Source organism: Labrus mixtus, chromosome 20, assembly GCF_963584025.1.
Source record: "Labrus mixtus chromosome 20, fLabMix1.1, whole genome shotgun sequence".
NCBI lineage: Eukaryota > Metazoa > Chordata > Actinopteri > Labriformes > Labridae > Labrus > Labrus mixtus.
The window spans coordinates 12304717-12324384 of NC_083631.1; the positions used below are offsets into that span (position 1 = coordinate 12304717).

Consider the following 19668-nt stretch of genomic DNA (forward strand, 5'->3'; position numbering starts at 1 on the left):
CCAGCAATTTAATTTTATCAAGAGCTATTTTGCACATTAAGATTTTATATAAGCCTACAGAACATGTGATCTTATTAAAATACATGATGCATTATTATTAGATTTGAACTGAAAAGTAGGCCTATGTAAAATTTTTGCGATTCATTTTGGCACCATGCAGGTAAAATAATACTCTGAAAGGAGTAGGCCGACTCATCCGTGATGAGTACTTTTAGTTGTGTTTGTGATATTTTCCTCTTATTTGCTTTTATTAACTTAATGCAGGACTTGTATCAGTATGATTTGAATATTTTACACATGTAAAAAGTCTGAAGAATTCAGTCATCATATTGCTACTTCTGCAGAGAATATCATCTGAAAAACTCAAGCTGCACTCTAGTGATCACTTGTTCTAGGAACACAAACATAGTGGCCCTGTCAGCAGAAAAAGAAACGGGGTCATATTATGTCTTCCTTTATTGTTACAGCAGACCTGCCCTGGCAGCCACATTTAGCGTGGGATTGGTCTTAATCGAGAAGAACATCAAAGTAGTCATGAAAGAGACGTTTCCAGGAACCCGAGTCGCTTGTGCCTCGAAACTTCATCTGAGGAGAAGTGCTTACTTGGTGCCCCCTGTCAGCACCTCAGAAACCCTCTGCTTCCTCACATCCATCTCTCTCCTGGAGAATGTTCCCAGGTGGCTCCGAGCTTTCAGTGAAACTATGATGGAATGCATGAAAATGGTCTTTTCATTAGAGCAGCAGCGAGTAATACCTAATGCAGTAAAAGTGGCTTTATTTCAAATTATTATTTTTTTTACCTGTAGAATGCAAAAATGATTTTGAAGCTGCCAACTTATTAAGTGTTTTTTTTCTTTTCTTTTCTTTTTTCTAACTAATGATTGAGGACACTGGATTTTAGGCTTCTCCACAGAGAAAGGTTGAGGTATTTGAAATGCCTTGAGCTCTGTAAATTGTCTCTTTTATTGGATATACCCACGAGGTTTGAAGTTTAACCTCATAAGTAGCATAAACAGACCCATCCCCAGGATGTTGTTACACTGGTGTTATGTTGCATGTGGCTGCTCAATGATTTGTGGAGAATGCTTAGGATTTTTAACCATTACGCGGTCTTTGTAAACACGAACCAAAAAGTGTCAAAATTGATGTTTTGTTCTATGAAGGTTACACATTTGTTTTATTATATATTTTACCCAGAAAGAAATGTAGGCCTATAACATAATTTATTTGTTTGCATTTATTATTCTCAGCTGAAAGTGAGCTTAAACTGATGCACGGTGCAATAACCTGCATTAAGTCAACATAGGTTTATTGATTCTTTACAGTATGTCATCAGTAGAATGAACTTTTGGTCTTTGCTTACAGCCAAACTATTGAGGTTGTGAGTCAGAGAAAACATACTCACCTTTGTACCAGGTCACGTGATTTTTTTTTTGGTCAAGGTAATGATTAATTTTAAGGTTCTTCATCTTCAGGTTTGGTCAGGCAGTGATTAGAAACTACAAATAATCATAACAAGCGAATAGAACTATGTATGTGTTGCTTTCTCCTCTGTAATCAAAGCCAGACTTTAGGGGACTTTGTTGTTTTTTTCATGCTGATTTCCTATCAGACATTGGCTACAACACATCAAGCCCGTGTTCAAACATTTGTCTGTGTCGTTAACAGGTTGCTGTGATAACAGCTCATTAAAGAGGATCGCGGAGGTTGTAGGTGGAGTCGCGGCAGCTGGAGAGAGAGAGAGAGAGAGAGAGAGTTTAACCCCGGGTTGAGTTCTCTGGCGGAGTATCGCTTAGTCACCGCCGTTCACCGGGAGAAGCAGCGCCTCCCTGTGTACACACCGATTGGTTGGAGACCTTGACGGGCTCGCCTTCTCCCTTCTCCACAGACCCGTCTCCAGTCCAGGGCGGGGCTGACTCTCCGTCAAACTGAATTAGCCTACAACCGGCAGAAGAAAACTTAGCCCGGGTCGATCCATGGAGCAGTGTGGGAATGCTCTATCCGTAGGTGGGGAGCAGAGAACCGGACGGCAGCCACATTTCGGCCTCATACATCAGCCTGGACTGCCTCTGCTGCTGCTGCTGTGATCGGGAGCGACCGGATTGAACACCACGGCACCGGGCTGGGCTTAGAAAACATCTGTGGGTCGGCAGAAGAAGAAGAAGCGCGTTTATTCCTGCTGCTGATCAGTAATGATGTGACGAATCACTCATTGGCTGCTCGGGGAAAAGAAAATCTGTGGAATCAGATTTAGTGATTTTTTAGTGATTTTTTATTATTACTGCTGGAGATCATCTGAGCCGGTTGTTCCTAAGGGTAAGTTGTGTCATTATTCCACGAATGTCTCCTGCGGGCTGCCATACGGAAGGCAGCGGCCGTAGGAAGCGCTCACGCGTCGTGACCGTGGAGGAGACGCGAGATTACCAGTCGATTGGATTTTTGGTTCAATTGGGAATCCTTCACTGACAGGTTTAAGCAAAGTGAGCAGGAAGCTGGTCGTTTGTGCTGCTTTTTGGGAAGTTAACATTGAAAAAGTGCTTCATTTAAAGGGCTCACAGTATTATAGGGTCTACCTTTAGGCCTAATCACCTTTTTTATAAAAGTGTGTAACCAATACTCATTTAAGAGATGCTGAAGTGGAATCAATGAACTGTGAAATGAGCCTCATTCACAAAAAAACAAGACACAGGCTGAGAAGCTAAATAAGAATAGTCTACTTTTTCTTTTACTCAAACATGGCCCCATTCAGAAGTAGACTTCTTGTGAGTGTCAGAACCAGCATTAGAAAGCAAAAGAATACTCTTAAAGGTATAGCAACATTACATCATGTGGGCCGTTCTGTCAGACAGATGGAGGTCATCACCGTCTCACTGCAATGTGATTCCATTTAACCTGCATGTGGTTTCATTGCATGACTGTGTTTTTGAACAACTGAACGTTTTTTTGTTTTTTTTGCAACACACAAAGTCACACCATGACCTCACGCATCTTTGTCACCCGCCTCCTCCTCCTCCTCCCCACTCTGCCTCCTTTCTCCTATAGTCATCAGCTGTATCGCCGTCATTTCCCTCGAACGCTTGATTTCATTGTCACTCAATTCTATCGTCTCACAAATGTTTTACGCTGGTCGAGACCATGTGGATAAAAAAAAGAGCACCCTACGGAATTTAGCCCCTTGACCTCTGAACCTTAAAGTACTCTCTCTTCCTCAGATCTTTGTTTCCTTCTGAAATGTGGTTTTCATGAGGCAGTAACACACAGCGACTCCAAGTGAGTCACGGCAGACAGGCACAAAGGGAAGAAATTCCACTAAATCATATGCATGGGGCCACCTGAATGTCTAGATTTGACTCATCTGAGGATGAAAGCAAACAAAAGTGCAAACTTGTTGTCATGGGGGAAGGTTACGCTCTCCAGTGTCCTACAATACCTGGCCAGACTGAAGTGAAACCGTGGAACGTACTGTAATAGAAACTGCTGAGTTATTTTGGCAGACAGGGACACAGGACCACATGGCCTGGTTTGTGTGCCCAGTGTTCCTGAAACTGTATCACATGGAGGGAGGGGTTATCATGGCTCCGGGTGATGTAATCGCACCGATAAAGCTGGGCCTTCATGTGTGATAGTGGCAGGCATGCTCATCCACTGTATCTCCTCCAATATTCCCAATGTGTGTGTGTGTGTGTGTGTGTGTGTGTGTGTGTGTGTGTTTATGTGGGTGCATGTGATACTTGGAGAGTGAGCTGGGTGTAGTTCTGATGAGGCAGGTGGACTATCTAGGCGGGCCTGTGTTGACCGGCTGGTATGTGAGTTTTTTTCAGGGGGGCTGCTGAAGGGGGGGGGGGGGGGGGGGCACACTGTAGTCATGCCTGCATGACTCATGGCGCGGTATCTGTCTATCTGTCAGGCTGGCCAAGTGCACAATCTTGTACGACTGCTTCATGGTGTTGCCTTCAAAAGAGCTCCAGCCCTCCTCTATTCATTCTGTAAGAACACTTTCTTTCCATATCTCCCAAAGCATGCATCACTTCTCAACACTATAGCACTGTTTCGTGGCCTAATCACTTCAAGACGATGCACCCAAAGGCAGGACACACTTTCTGATGTCCAGATTGCCGGCGTCAGTTGGATTACATTAGCAGCCACACATTTACTGGAAGAACCCCCCCCCCCTGAAATCTGCCCGTCTTCCTAGCATGGGTGTACTCTTTATGATTGTTAGTCATTGTCTTTAGTCCAGGGTGGACAGAGTGCTCTCTCTCTCCCCAAACAAGACGAAATGAGCGTAACTGGGCTAAACAGTCCCGTGTGTGTGTGTGCTGAGCACATGCTTTTCAAAATAACCTCGGGCTGTTTCACCAGCAAACACATCTGCATCACGAGGACAACACTTGTCCACTTGAGAATCTAGTTTAGCAGGGGACCTAAACTTTGCATGTTTTGAAATCTGCTAAGAACACACGTTTAACAAGTAATGCTATATGGTGAGGTGTAGGGCTGTGCGATATATCGTCATGTGCGCCTTGCAAATACGTGTATTGGCGCGGATGTGAAAGAATCGATTATGGCCGCAAAGCTGCGATGACAGTTTTGAAAGACAGTCGACCATATGGTGCAGTTCACTTTAACAACATATATTTCTAGGATCTCTGAGGACCTGAATTGTGTTATGAAGAGTGTTTAAGTTGTAGGATGCTTCTGCTTCTGCTTCTGCTGCTATCCTCAACAATGAAGAACAGCTGTCGTGGTGAATTCTGTGTCGGACATGATCATTATACAAAATCAATGGACGTAGATCACGACATGTATCGTGTTGTGGGAAATATCAAAAAATCAAATCAAATGTGGTAATAGGCTGCTATTCGGTCTGCCTAGCTATCTCTACTATTTAATGGCAATGCATGTCTTGAATGAGACTACTGTATTATATTCTATACTGCATGCTTGTTCGTCGATTAGCGATTTCACTTGTTCACATTTAGTTGAAATCTGTCTGAAGGCTGACTTCAGCATTAGAAAGATAAAATGCACGGGCTGCTAGATAGCCTTAGCTGTTATTCTCCCCCCCCCCCCCCCCCCCCCCCGTTGGTTCAAATCCAACCTCGGCCATTCGCTGCATGTCAGCTCTCTCCTCCCAACATTTCCTGTCTTTCCTCAACTCACTTAACCCTCCTATAGGGTCTTCGGGTCAAATTGACCCGTTTTAAAATTTCAGCATCAAGGAAAAGTATGTTAAAATGATTCTTTTTCTATGGACTGATTTACTGTACTTAATCTCCCATTTTCTATCTGATTCTTTTTTCATAATATTGGATCATGTATTAAAACTCAAGAAGCATTGATCTCCTTCTGAAGATTCTTGAACACCCTTAAATGTTTGAAAACACCCAATGAGTTGTATTAATAAAGCGAAGGGTCAAATGTTTCTTTCAGACTGTCATATATCTGTCGTCTTTGTGTTGAGAAGTGTTCTAGTGAGCTGTCTCCTGCATTGCATTGATTTGTGAATATGGGGCACGGCAGCAGCAAGTAGAGATGTCAAACATCTTAACCAACTTGTTCTGCTACTTCAGAGACAATGTGCATGCCTCCCTGCAGAGTAATAATGCTTACAACGGGTTCCCACAACTGAACTCCAACCGAGGTTGTAGCTCGAGAAAGCACGTCGGGTATGGTTTGTCGGGGATTGATGGTGAGAGAGCGCCCAGAGGCGGTGTTTGATCTCAACCGTGCCGGTGCTCGATCATTTCACACTTTCTGGTCTTTGATGTTGTCACGGTTTTGACAGAGTTGTCAGGAGTGGGAGCTGTGATTCCCCCCCCCCCCCCCCCCCCCCCCCCCCCCCCCCCACGTGTCAGGTGATGTGCTATGTGTGTGTGGGAAAAGAAACAGACATGTGTGAGTGCAGTGCAAATGAATGCAAGAAGGAATGAAAGATACACTACGCAATTATACCAGAGTGAAAGGAGAACTAATATGTGCATTTGTTGTTCATTGAATTACACGTTAATTAGATTTCATCATCCTTTTTGGATACAGGGTACTGCGCTCGATCTCGGAGTGCTTTCCCCCCTTCTCACTGCTTGGTTGTGTGACTAACAGCCGTCGCGGTCAGTTGTTTCACATCCCATGACACCTTAACGCTGGCATGATGCAGCGGCCGCCATGATGTTGAAGTCAGCTGTGATGTAATGCCATAATGCAGCAGCAGGGCTATTTCAGGTCCACCTCTGAGCCTCCGAGGCCTCCGTCTGCCAGCAGCCCACCCTGCCCCTTTCTCTCATTCAGCACCTCATCTGTCATGAAGCCTGACAGACTCATGAAGCAACCATTCACAGAATTTACTAGACACCTTCAGACACACAGGGTTTGGAGGAAAATCCGAGGTGTGGTGACTTTGAAAAATACAGGTTACTATGAATTGTTTTCACAGTTATCTGGTTAAGGCCAACATTAGGCGTTTGGCAGGGATGAAAACATCTAATTTAGGGTTGGTATAGTTACAGGGTGTCGTTGCTCACATAGCTTCTTTTTTTTTTTTTCCCCTCATTGACTGGCTGGTTAACCCCAGGACAAAGCTCATTTTCCGGGCCTGTGGGAATGCTGTGGTTTTTTTTTTCTCTTTCCTCAGAAGGCGAGCAATGCCTCTTTTGAACTTTGATCTTCCGCAGAGGGCGTGTTTGGCGGTAACTCAATAAATATCTGTCTTGACCGGTTGCCTCAAGAGAGAGAGAGAGAGAGAGAGAAATATATGTTGCTGGCTGTCAGGTATGTTGCAGTTGTGTCGTCTTGCCGGGGTGACGTCCTTTGACGGAAGGTTTTTGTTCCAACGCTAGAACAACAAGATCAACTTGTAAAATAAAAATGTCACAGATGACCATTTAAGCTTTACTCCAAGATGTGCACAAATTTACAGCATATTTCACATTATGGCAACCCAAACGTTGTTCATATTAACATGAATAAAAGCCATTAGTCACATTCTTTGAAAAGAGTTACGTCTGTACTTTCAGTGCGTTCCAATGCATGCTGTAACAACACTGTGTTGTGTCTGTTTACTCGTTCTCAGATCATTGTCAGGCCAGAGGACTACATCCAAGAACACCCTGACTGATACAGTATCCCAGCAGTGTAACAGCAGCTATGAGAGTGCAGTTTTAAATAGGATACCCCCCCCCCCCCCCACCACCACCACCACCACCACCTCCACCCATTACCCCTTCCACTCTTCCTCCCGCCCCAATGTCTCTGGCACAGTCAGCCGTCATACCCAGAGGCTTTGTGTATCAACCAGACTGCAAGTGAATGTGAATGTAGCTACACACACACACACACACACACACACACACACACACACACACACACACACACACACACACACACACACACACACACACACACACACACACACACACACAGATATGTATTTATATATACGTATATGGCGGCTGACAGTGCCAGAGACGTTGGGGCAGTCTCACAAACATCACGTACCATGCAACAAACTCACTGCAGTAGCTTCCTGAGGGTGTGTTTTTAACCTCCTCTCTGATTTGTCTTTCACTGTTTTTGTTTTTTTTGGGGGTTTTTTTCAGAAGAGGAGGATCTTAGTTTGAATGCTCTTCTGTTTTTCCCGAACTTGGACCCCTGAAATAAAAATAAAAAAAATCAGTGCAGAGAAGGGGTTGCACCATGACTCCTCTATAAATATGAAGTCGTACTTTTTATTCAAATATATATTTGTCAATCTGCTTGATATATGTCAGTCTTGACAGATTGAATTGGCATCAAGTCAAACACTTTTTGAACAAGTACCTGATTCCTGTAACCTTCAGCGTTCCCCTTTTCCACTCCCTCTCTCTTTATATCACTCCTGTGCCAACTTTCCCTTCCATTTGCCATCTGACAGCGCTTGTAACGCTGCATGCCAGGGGAAAATGATGTAAAGCCCTTTCATTTATGGTGCCTAGTCGATCACGCCCAGTTTATAGTGAAGGCTCCTGACTTTGAATATGCGGTGAAGCATACTCACTCATTCAAACACAAACATCAACTGTAGTGCAATTCTTAAGTCATTTATTCCTGTAGATTGTCTCGGTTTCTACGCCCACGCTGTTAGTTTCACTTCTCTCATTTTGCCTGAATTAGACCATCTGTCGCCTCACAGTATTCCATTTCCCATTGTTTGTTGCTGCTGCTACCACAGTGTTTGTTGCTCTCAAACACTAGCAGAGTAAGATTGCGTCCCTCCATGAAGTAGCGTGGGACTTGTGGAGGAAAACTGACCATATTTCCAATGGACAGAGCAAATGAGGAGGCCTCCCCCTCACTGGGCTTGTGACTGTCCCAGAGGACCTGCCCCCGGCCTTCTCGGTTCTTCCTGTGCCTTTTGTCAGGAGTTTTCCACAGATCTAGTGGCCCAGCTGCATGGCTTCATTCTCCCTTCTTCCTCCCCAGTCACCCTAGCTTTAATTTGTCCCAAGTTGGAGACCTTGGCTTCACCTCTGGGTGTTTCCCTGGATGCTCGCTCACTTTCTCAGAGCAGTTTATGTCAGTGTCTTGCACGTTAACTGATTATTGCCGTGAGATTATCGTTATCATTAACAAAAACCTTGGACATTAGTGTTTTATTTGCGTGATCACCAGTCTGTTCAGATTAGATTATTTCTTCAGCCTGTGCTTTTGTGCTGACTGCAAATAAATGCCTGAATGCAATCATTCACAGTTGTTGCTATTTTTGTCTCCTACATGCTGGTAGCACATCGCAAAAGTGGCTGGTTTTGGGGTAAAGTTTACACTTGCATGAGTTTGCAGGTTGAAAAAGTTAGAATAGTTTTCATGTTATAATTAATTAGGCCATCTAATGCGAATGTTCTGAATGAGTGCAGTTAGTCCTGTGTTCATTGATCCTATGAGTGCTTGTTACTATTTTAAAGTTGTTGTTTTTTTTCTGAGAACTTCCTTTGAAAGCTGCTTATCAAACTTTCCGATACACCAGTTTCAGGAATGCCTCTGATGTTTCTTTAAGTTCAACGTCAGGTAGCAACAAGTACACCAGTCGATTCACCTTTCAATACCTTAATTAAGTAACCCCTATAATGTTTTATTTCCATTAGAAAACAGTAAAGTGCAAGCAGGGAGTGTAAGAAGATTTTAAGAAGTGTAAGGGAGGTAGATTTATCTCTCTGCTATAAATGAAATGTGCTACACACATAGTCCTGTAATACACACATGCAAACTGGACTTAATGCAAATCAATAGAGAAGTGTAAGAATGAGGGGGCTGCACCAGCTGTGGCTCAGTTGGTAGAGTCGTCGCCTCTCAACCGGAAGGTCGAGGGTTCGATCCCCAGCTGGGCAACATGTCCGCTGTGTCCTTAGGCAAACCCTGAATTGCTCCCGCTGCTTCGGTGGGGGTGTATGAATGGGATAAGTTACTTCTGATGGATGATACTACATAGCGATCACTACCATCAGTGTGTGAATGTGTAGGTGTGACATGCAGTGTAAAAGCGCTTTGAGTAGTCGGAAGACTAGAAAAGCGCTTTATAAGCTCAAGTCCATTTCACATTTACCACACTGACAGGCACAGGCAGTTCAGAACTGGAGTCGGTGACCTGCGGGTTACCAACGCCAAGTCCCTACAGTCTGGGCTACTGTCGCCACAAAGTTAGCAAAATGTCAGAATAAGTAGTCTAGGTATATTTACATGCAGAGTTAAGTTAGCCGCTGCTAATGTTAGCCTAGATTGTTTTGGAGTTGGCAGCTTGTCCTGCAGTTTTCACTAAAACAATGGCCATAAAACAATGGTAGCAATCATATATGGCTGTTAAATAATTATAATATTAACTACATAACTTTTTTAACATGTGTTAGTTTTGCTTGGTACCAAAATATAAACAAGTAGCCTAAATGGACTCGTGCTATTTTGCAGTTTAGCGCTTTTCTAGCTTACTCAAAGTGCTTTTCAGTTCACGTCTCAGTCCCCCATTCACATCACATGCACTAACTGTTGGCAGAGGCTGCTACGTAAAGTCTCCAGTAGTATTATCTCTTTCCATTCATACACATGCATACTCTGCTGACGCAACAGTGTGAGCAATTTGGTTTGGTTCAGTGTCTTTCCCAGTGACACTTCCACATGTGGCTGCGGGGGTCCTGGGGAATGAATCCCAGACCTTTCCGGTTGAGAGACAAACGCACAAGTCTAGTCATAGGAATGAGTATCAGGAAGGGAAAATGGTGTTGAAACATCTCTTCCAATTTAAAAAAAAAAAAAAAAAGGGGCTAAAATGATGAGATTCCCACGTTTGATACAGAGACCCAAATCTCACCAAACATCCGTTTGTGTCATTTCTCCACAATCTTGACTATTTCACACCCTGTGACAAGATGTATCATGACCCGAATGTGTGCCCCAGCACTGACTGAGTAATGATCAGATCAGACCCTCAGATGTATCCTGTGGGCAGCAAATACCAGAGACAGTGTTTGTTTGTTAAGTTAATTTTATTACATTATTACAGAAAAGTCTGAACAGAGGGGATGTTGTGGTAGATGGTCAGGGAAATGAATGTGTGTGCTCGTTGCACCACATGCAGCGCTGGGAAAGAGGGCGCATACTGTAGCTGCGAAGAAGCACCCATTTATCTTCCACAAGTCGTGCCCTACCAGATAGACTTAACGCAGGGAGGACACTTTAGCGCTGCCTCGTGCGCTTTTATCTCATCCATATATTTGCTGTTGTAAAAGATGAAACAGATTCAAAACACAGGATCTCTTGTTAAATAACCGAGTTGTTATGTGTGCTGCTCCATGTGATGAATACTGTGAACCCTGTCAAATAATTAGGTTTCTGCTAAGTGTTGACTCAGCGAAAAAAAATGAAAGTCCTCCTACCTGTAAGACAATCTGGTTTCTAAAGTGTGAAACTGTGTGTGTTTTTGTGCAGAAGCACGGCTTTAGCGTTAATTGATATTCCGTCCTTCACTTGACTCTCAACTGATGCTGTGAACACCTACACAGAAACACTGCACACTCAGACACACACACACACACACACACACACACACACCCACACTCACCCGCCCACACGCGTGTGAATGTGTACACATATTCACACCCTGCAGTGGTGAAAATCAATGCACTCAATAATCTGAAGTCAGGGCTGTCACAGTCCTATTAATCTGTTGGAGAAATATTTTCTGAGAAATGAATGTGAAGGTTACATCCGTCAGAGACGCTGAGGGAATTTCAGAAATGGTATGAGGTGAATTGTTTGAATGATTGACGGGGAGTAAAAGCCCCAATTAGACCTTGATATGCAGGTTCAGTATACCTGTGAAAAATACAAGCAGCTTTGAATCAAACCTTTGTTTTTATTTTACATACTGTGCATTTTGAATGTTTGATATGCTTTCATTTTCTACAATTTGTAATAGTTGTTTTTTTTCGTCTTTGTTTGCCGGTTGTCCCTCCTGTCTTATTTATTCAGGTTTCATTTACGGGTATCCTGAAAGGGGTTTGGGGCGTTTTAAGGGCAACAGCTGCGTTCAACAAGATAACGAAATTAGCCGAAGAGGGGTTTTCCAACTCGCTCAGTCGTCTTTGGCTAACTCTCAGAGAAAAAAAACAAAAAACTTCAGGCTAGTACACTTTCATTAATTCTTCGGACTTTGATTCCGAAGAATTGGAGCATTTATTCACTGTAAGCACGAGTCATTTTGTTGTCTTGATTATGTTTTGGTACAGCTTTTTAAATTCTATAAAGTCATTCATACTCTTGAGAAGAAAAACTTTAATTTGATGGTGTAATTAAAAAAAAAAAAAAAAAAAAGTCAGTTAAACCAATGACTCTTGATTGCCTTCAGAAACCTTTTAAAATGCCAAAATCTGACGTTGACTTTGGAAAACATGGAAGACCTGACATCCTCCGTTCTCTTCTCTGCGTGAATCCATGCTAATTTGTTCGTCCCATCTCTACAGGCCACACTTCCTCCAATAGACGTGTCAGCTCCAATGTCACTCTGAACTCTCTGCTTTGCTCTTCATCAGGCAGGAGTGGGCGGCAGGCCACAAGGCCCTTCATTATATGCACATACAGTGACGTTTGCGATATCACGGCCTTGGTAGGGGATGTGTATGTTTACGTGCGCAGTGTGGATGTGTTCCTGTGCATGTTAGCGAGTGTATGTTGTTTCCTTGGCTCTGTAGGCCGGACATGGAGAATGCGCCTGGTCTGTAGTGTGTTTCCTGCCTTGATTTGCACGTTCCCCCCCCCCCCCCCCCTTTCTTCTTCTTCTCTGCACTTCCTTCCTTCTGGAGCTCCTCAGTAAAATAGTAAAATAAGCAGTAAGCCAATCTCTCTCTGTGCTGGTGGTCTCCTGCAGGGAGAGGATGTGAGGTGACAGAGCTGATGGATCACCGCTGTGGAGTATTTTAATCCTGCTGATTGATAAGATGACAAAGATAAACCTGAAGGGTTGTCTTTGTAACATCACCACCTGTTTTTATGACCTGATAAGATTACCTTGGATACACATTTTGCCCATGAATCATACGCACTAAAATAATATCCCTGCTAAACCATAACTTGACTTAACTCAATGTAATCACCCCAGCCGGGAATTTGCTTAGTGTGCCACTTCCATTGATGGAGAAATGAAAACTTGAGTCTGTTTTTGCTTTTCTTGACTCAATCAGGCTGCACAATGACCGTTGTTTAGCACGGTCTACACTCGGACTCACAATGGAGCCTTTTGTAAGCCTGATTCAGGCTGATATCATGCTGGAAACTATTTAGATGGGGATCACATGTTGATGGGGCGCACTGTTTCTGAGATTCTCCTATTACTCACTTAATGAGAGAATGTCAAACCTCTTGTAGACAATGTGCTTCTTGTTGTCGCAGTCTCAGGACACATTTTGGTGGACTGGATGAAACTTTTGCTTACTTCCCTTGTATATTTTTTGGGGGGGATTTTACCGGTATTTGATGGATCAGCTTTGGACAGACAGGAACTGTTTCTTGAGAGAGTGGAGGATACAGTGCAGCAAACAGCGACCAGCAGGACGAGGACTAGGGATGTAAAGATTCATCGTAAAAAAAAAAATCGTGATAAATCGATTCAAAGGTGTCAAGCTTCACATCGGTACTTATCAAAATGAATCCCAATAATAGCGTGAGCGTCAGCAGCTGTAGAGCAGAACGGTTGGCAGCTGCGGAGCAAGACTTTGGAAATTAGGACGCACCATCGTCTCCATTAAATTGGAGTTGTGGAAGCGTTTTGGCTTCCCCAAAACAGAAAATGAAAGAGGTGAGAAGATAACAGACAAGACAAAAACTGTGCGCAAATATTGCAGGAAGACAGGGGAACTACACAAATAGAGCAACCAACATGATGCAGCGTTCAATCAACACCACAATGAGAAGCTCCAATCACCTTCCCTTGTTGTGAGGAAAAAAAAAAAAAACACTAAAAGGCCAAACCACACTTACAAGTGGCTAAACCTGCGCCCCAAGCAAAGCAAATCTCTAAGGTGAAAGGATGAGAAATACATTACAAGCATGTTAGAAGGTCTGATCAATTTAATAGATTCTTCTGACTGGTAGTGCAAACAAAGATCTTCTATATTTACGTTCTCGACAAGAGCAGGCACACGACCCCAAAGTGTTCATTGCTTTGGTCTGAATGGTTCGATTCTGTGCTTATTTTGGACATTTTAAAACACAAATCGAAGAATTCCATTCTCGACGAGGGACATTTAGATTCATGCGTCTCTGTTTTACCCTGTCAAATAACAAATAACACGCCATTCAAAGAAAGACGTTTCAAATTCCAGTTTTTAAAAATATAATTTCATCATTCGTTACTTACTCGTTGCTACAATATGCAGACAAATTCTTACTTTCATCCAATTTTTCCAACATCCCTCAAACCCTGTGCGCAGAATAAACTGTGGTATTTACAGAAGACAGAGCCAGACATGCGACTGTAACCATATTCATTATGCGGTTAGCTTTTTAGCTGTAATGTTTAAACATCCACCGCGGCTCTCTGTTAGCCTCTGACATTAGCCAGGTCATCTGGAGTGTCACGCTCCTGTTGAATTTCATTAACTGACCGGGTTTGTCGTGCTCTCTCTCTCTCGCTCTCTTTCTTTCTTTCGTGGAGTTGTTATACGGCATGGCTTCAGAAGCTTTTTTGGATTTTCCCACTCTGGGGTGGGCATGAGCTTCCTTGTAGGGTACAGCTGGAGATACAGTAAGGGGGAGATAAGCTTCGAAGACAAACAAAGAGGTCTGGCAGCTGGAGAGCTAGCTGCTTATCAACTGCTTTTTTTCCCCAAAGTGGTGAAGGCTTTTTTCACTGTGAGCTGATTCAACAGGGTGTTACCTGATCTAACTCAAGCGCTCATGCAGTGTACACACAACTCTCTTGTTATTGTATAGAGCCATATCTAGTAGCCTGTGAGGTATATATAGCCCATGATGAGGGAGTTTTTTCAAACTGTCAATGTCTTCCTTTCAAGATAAGAGACACACACACACACACACACACAGACTGTACAGAGACATACCACAGATTTGCTTTGCAAGCCTTATTTTTTCCACTATAGTGAAGACAGGATGTTACCATCTGCTGTGAGCTAAAACAGACGCGCTAACAAGCCTGAGAAAATTAAAACGTAGAGGCCTCAGTCGTGTGTGCAGCGGCTCCAGTAGGATGGATGCAGTAAATAATTCACCTGTGCAGAATGACTAAATAATTCAGGTGCAGAATTAGCAACACGTACAACAGTATTTCACCTGAGTCGCACAAATGAACTCAACTTTGTGCTGTGCAGAGGCGATATTCTTCCTTTATACCAAGTAATTGTATGTTTTGCTCTCTGTGTCGTGTCCTCACCTCGCCGCCATATTGATTTCCGGTGCAGGATATTGCTGCACGTACAAAGGGCTCTGTCCTGTGCTGATAAAACGTCCAAGCACAATTTTCTACGTGCAATATATAAGGCTTTGTAAGGGGAGACAGGAGTGATGGTGTCGGCAGATATTGCTTCTTCTTCTTGATTTCGTTCGCAGAGATAATGGGACGCACGGTGTGTCTGTAGTGTGTGATGTGCAGAGCTTTTTTTTTGAAGGGTGTAGCCACGTTTGCTTTTGATATAAAAAAATTTAAAAAAGCCCACTGAGCTGAGATCTGGAGCAGGATGTTTTGTATGTTGGTCTACAGTTTCATCCAGACGTACATTTGCAAGCGCTCACTATAAATACCCCACATGCTCAGAGCCTGCCGTTAGGAGAGGCCATTTATACTTTCATGAGCTATTCATATCTCTGGCACTGGATCCTGTCATTTAGTAAACACTGTTATGACAGTGGGGGAGCCTGACGTTGGATATCAAGGCAAATCTGTCACTCCAGACAGTAACCGCTGAGACGAATAGGTTAAGTTTCCATTGTTAAAACCCCAGCGAGCGCTGGCAGCCTCGAGCTAAAGGTCTTGGAAAAACATGGGGGGGAAAAAAGGCATGAGCGGCTCCACCCTTCTTGGCTGGGTCTGCCAGCCCGCGCCCACCCTCAACCACCCACACTTGCCAGTCGCAGCAGCTCCCGGCGGGCCTCAAAGCCTTCCCCCGCAGCTAGCTTGCTCTGACACTTGATCTCAGGGTCAGCTGCGACGGATATTTCTGCTGTGTGTGTTTTTTAATGTCGTAAGGGGCTGGTTTGACGTGACAGCCTGTCACATGTCAGTAGGGTCAATTCAGATGACTGCGGCTTTACTGGAGCTCAGTTACACTTCACTCAGTGGCCCGGGGCTGTTTCTGTGGAGTAGGACGGGCAGTTAGAGAGATAGAGAGAGGCTTTAAGCTTTGACTGCTGTTAGCAGCTCAGTTTGACCTTTTTTATTGAAGGGAGAAATCACAAGTTACAAGTTACTTTCACATCGATTACACAGTCAACAGGGCAGCTAGAAATCAGAAGACACATTACAGCAATGCATAATGACTCCCCTGCTTATGTTATAGATCTAACTTAACTTTCACTGTCACAATGGCTTTAGTCACCTAGCAACACATTTATTGTAGTGCCTCTTTCTTTGCTCTGTTCCTTTCCCCGTTACCAAGCTGAAAGAAAAATCAGTAGCTTTTGTAGTTTTTTCAGCTTCTTAATTCGTTCCGCTTAGAAGCACCATGTGCTATATAAAGATCAAAAGCCTCATTCTGCAATTAATGCGCAGATGTGCCTCAGATTCCTGCAAAGGAAGAACAAACTCACAACACTCATGCCTGCAGGGTTATAAAGTGTCAAACATTAATGTTAAACGTGGCTGTTGCTTTTTATTTGTTTCCCCACATACCTCCACCCATTCACTGGAATGACTATGAGGTCACGAGTTTCTGTTCATCATTACAAAATCCTGTTTAGGGGAACTACAGTACAGCCTCGGTATAATGAGGTTTATTTCACAAGACAACGTTCAGCGTCTCATTTGATTCATTTTTTAACGTCTTCTCTCTCTCTCTTTCTCTCTCTTTCTGTGCGGAGAGCTGTTGCCAAAAAAGATTCTTGTATTATTAGTTGAGAGAGTGACTCCCTGAATAGAGTAGAGTTCCCTCCATTGTTTCCAGTTTCAAGCAAAGCCTGTAGCATGGAGTGAAGCAAGAAACAATGGAGAGTAGGAGCAGTTATAGTAAGTGACTAACAGGTAGAGAATGAGCAAAACCAACATAACCTGTTGGTGCTATTTGGTTTTCGGTGAAGAGAGTAAAAAGTTTGTCCGTCTGGATCATGCTTCCATCAGTGTTTCCCCTACCATTATATTAGGGGGGCGGCCTGCCCCCCCTTGAAGGTGAAGTTAATAAAAAAAATGTAAAAATTAAAAAAAGATTTATTTTTTTTGGCTTTTTGTGCCTTTATTGTAGAGATAGGATAGTGGATAGAGTCGGAAATCAGGGAAAGAAGTCATTTAAGGATACCTTTCCGATAGAACAGGCCCGCTGTCATTAAAAGTAACGCATGAACACCAAGATTCCTTCAAGTGTTTGTGTCGGCGTCCGTCTGCCCGCGCGCACCCCCCCACCCCCCCCCCCCCCCCAAAAGCTGTAAACCTAGGGGAAACACTGTCCATTATACTGAAACGATTGAATTTAAAACTTAAATCGTAAACTGTGAAGTTAACGCTTACATGGCGATTCAATCCAGAGTGTTCAAAAAGTAGACAATAATCAGAAGCGGCATGCAGGAAGAGAGGGAGGATGAGAGAAAGGAAGAACGAATGCTTGAGGGCAGGAAGTGCCGCAGCTCTTAAGAATGAGGTATCCGGACTTCTCACTCCTTAAATAAATGAGGTCATCCATCATGGCGCCTGCCCCTGCATGCTATGCCATAATTCCTCTCGCATACTGTCCACCCTGACTCTGTAATCCCTGTCCAAGTGTAAGCAGAGTCCTACCTGGCCATCAGTCCGAGGCCTCACCAACCTCAATGCCTCTGTCAGCTTCCCTCAGCACGGCTGCAACCAGCCTGCCTCCTGCAGAGGAGCACACAGCAGCAGAGCACACAAAGTACCCGGAATCCAGCCAGCTCCTGTCCATTATGGTTAGACTTCATGCGGTTTCCTCCTCTGCCATTTCAGCCCGGTTTGGTTTCAGCCAGAGGAGCTAAAGGAATGCGGGTATGGCATGGGCTGGGATTTAGAAACGCATGAAGATTTCAAGAATGTGCAAATATTTCACAAGACCTTCCCAGAAATCTAATATTCAATAACTACTCTTCCAAGATATACGTGAAATGGTAGAGCTGTGCACTTTGTAGAGTCATGCTTAAAGTGGAATAGTCTTTACGTTGATCATTTCTCTTCATGAGCAGTGATGACGATTGACTGAATATTTTTAAACTAGGAAAAGGAAAATTCTGAGGAATCCAATAAAAAAAAAAAAAAAAAAAAAAAAAAACAGGCCATAGCCGGATTAAAGTTTGCTTAATGATTAATGTGAAACAGGAGGGCAATGCTATGCAAGCCTCATGACATATTTGAAACGTAAGAGTCATCAGATGAAGCAGCAGCACTGCCCCTGAACTTCACTGAGCCTTTCTTTCTTACTCTGGATTGAGTGTTTTCAAGGGTGCCGTTTTGAAACTCAATCCACTGAGTGCTTCTTCTGTTTGACTTTAAGCCTCACCTGTGACAGCTGGCCGTCTCTTGTAATAAGCCAGTGCCTGACTGGAGACCATTACAAAGTGATTACATTAAATGATGGCATGGAAAAAAAACCTCTCTGTGCCGGCGAGTTTGTATGCGGGGCGTATTACAATAGATTGTGGCTTCGCAGACAGAGAGTGAGAGCGCTGGTTATGCCTGTCAGCTCCAGTCATTAAAGCCCGCTGGACGTCCCCCGCACCTGGAGAGCTTGTCCTCTGTGTTTTGTCCGCCTGTCTGTCTTCCCCCTGCTTAATGGAGAGAAGAAGTGGCCTGCAGAGACAATGTCAGCCCAGAGCATTTACAGACTTCTCGTGATTGAGTAGGAAGTGTTGGATTCGAATGAGGACGGGGGGGGGGGGGGGGACTGGGGGGGGGGAGACGGCAGGAAGCCATTTCTTGTGCAAAGTTATGGGTGTGGTTTTGCTGCTGCTTCTTCTTCAGATGTGAATCCTGACGTCAAAACAAAAGATTTTGATAAACTGGATAAGCTCACAGCGCAAAGAATGAGAGCGCTGAATCAGTGCTGGAAATGTAAACACTGTGGGAAACTATTACCCGCTTTGAAATGTTGCCATGTGAGATCTCAGCCAGAAACGAACGCGATCATCCTTCAAGGTCAGATAAGACTGGATTCTGTAGTAGCTACAGTATGTAGTTGCTCAGGCTTAATGTATATATCATTGTAGTTTAGCCTTACTAAGCTATTGCTTTACACTTGACTTTCTACGACAGTCGAACTTGACCATGAACAGACTACATGCACTGTTATTGGAGGGCTAATCCTCCAGCCTGGATAAATGCCAAACACAAAATTCAATCAACTCTCCTTCTTCCAAGGATATCTGTCCTTCTGAAGGACACCCTGCAAATGGAGACTCGTCGCTCTCGGACAGCAACCGGCCTTGAGCCCGGCCTTCTCCGAGCAGTGGTTTCCAAATCCTCACCTGACGGAGAGAGTGGCGTTCAGAGTTCTCTCTCAGTGGGACCGGAGTCTGACTCAGTCGTGTAGCCGTGATTCTTTCATCCGAGCAGCGGCCGTGCCAACTGTTCAGGGGTATATAAACTCCTCCTGAGACACGAGTTGCAGTGCCCGTGCCAGTTCAGCAGCCATGTTGACTTTGGAAGCAGATGCGAGAGAAAGAGGGTGACGGAGGCCTTCAGCTTTGCTGTATGTTGAACGTTTGGAGGTTTTATCTTGGGCACCGGCCAACTGGTTGAGGCCTAACAGACGACCACAACAGTAGCTACATGCTTTCATTGCTGTTTCAAGTTTTGCTGGCATCGTCTTCAAGACTTCTGTTTCCTGGCTCATGTCAGAAAATGTTTCCTAGTGATGTGTGAGACAAAGATGTTGTCATTTAAAGCTTTCGCATATTTTAGGCAATGCTCTCCTTTCATTTTAAAATCTTCCTGTGAGGCGGTTTCATCTGGCTATAGCAATAAGACAACAGGCAATAAAA

At 43.9% G+C, this 19668-nt stretch overlaps 1 protein-coding gene across 2 annotated transcripts in view; it reads left to right on the top strand.

Moving 5' to 3' along the window:
* Positions 1-1796: 1796 nt before the first annotated feature.
* The window catches only part of rhbdf1a (rhomboid 5 homolog 1a (Drosophila)), a 30098-nt gene continuing 12226 nt past the window's right edge, over positions 1797-19668 (top strand). Inside the window, exon 1 of one of the 2 annotated variants that reach the window (XM_061065322.1) lies at positions 1797-2316. The gene's annotated coding sequence lies outside the window, so the exon portion shown is untranslated. The remainder of the gene's footprint in view (positions 2317-19668) is intronic. The other variant, XM_061065323.1, reaches the window with a different exon arrangement.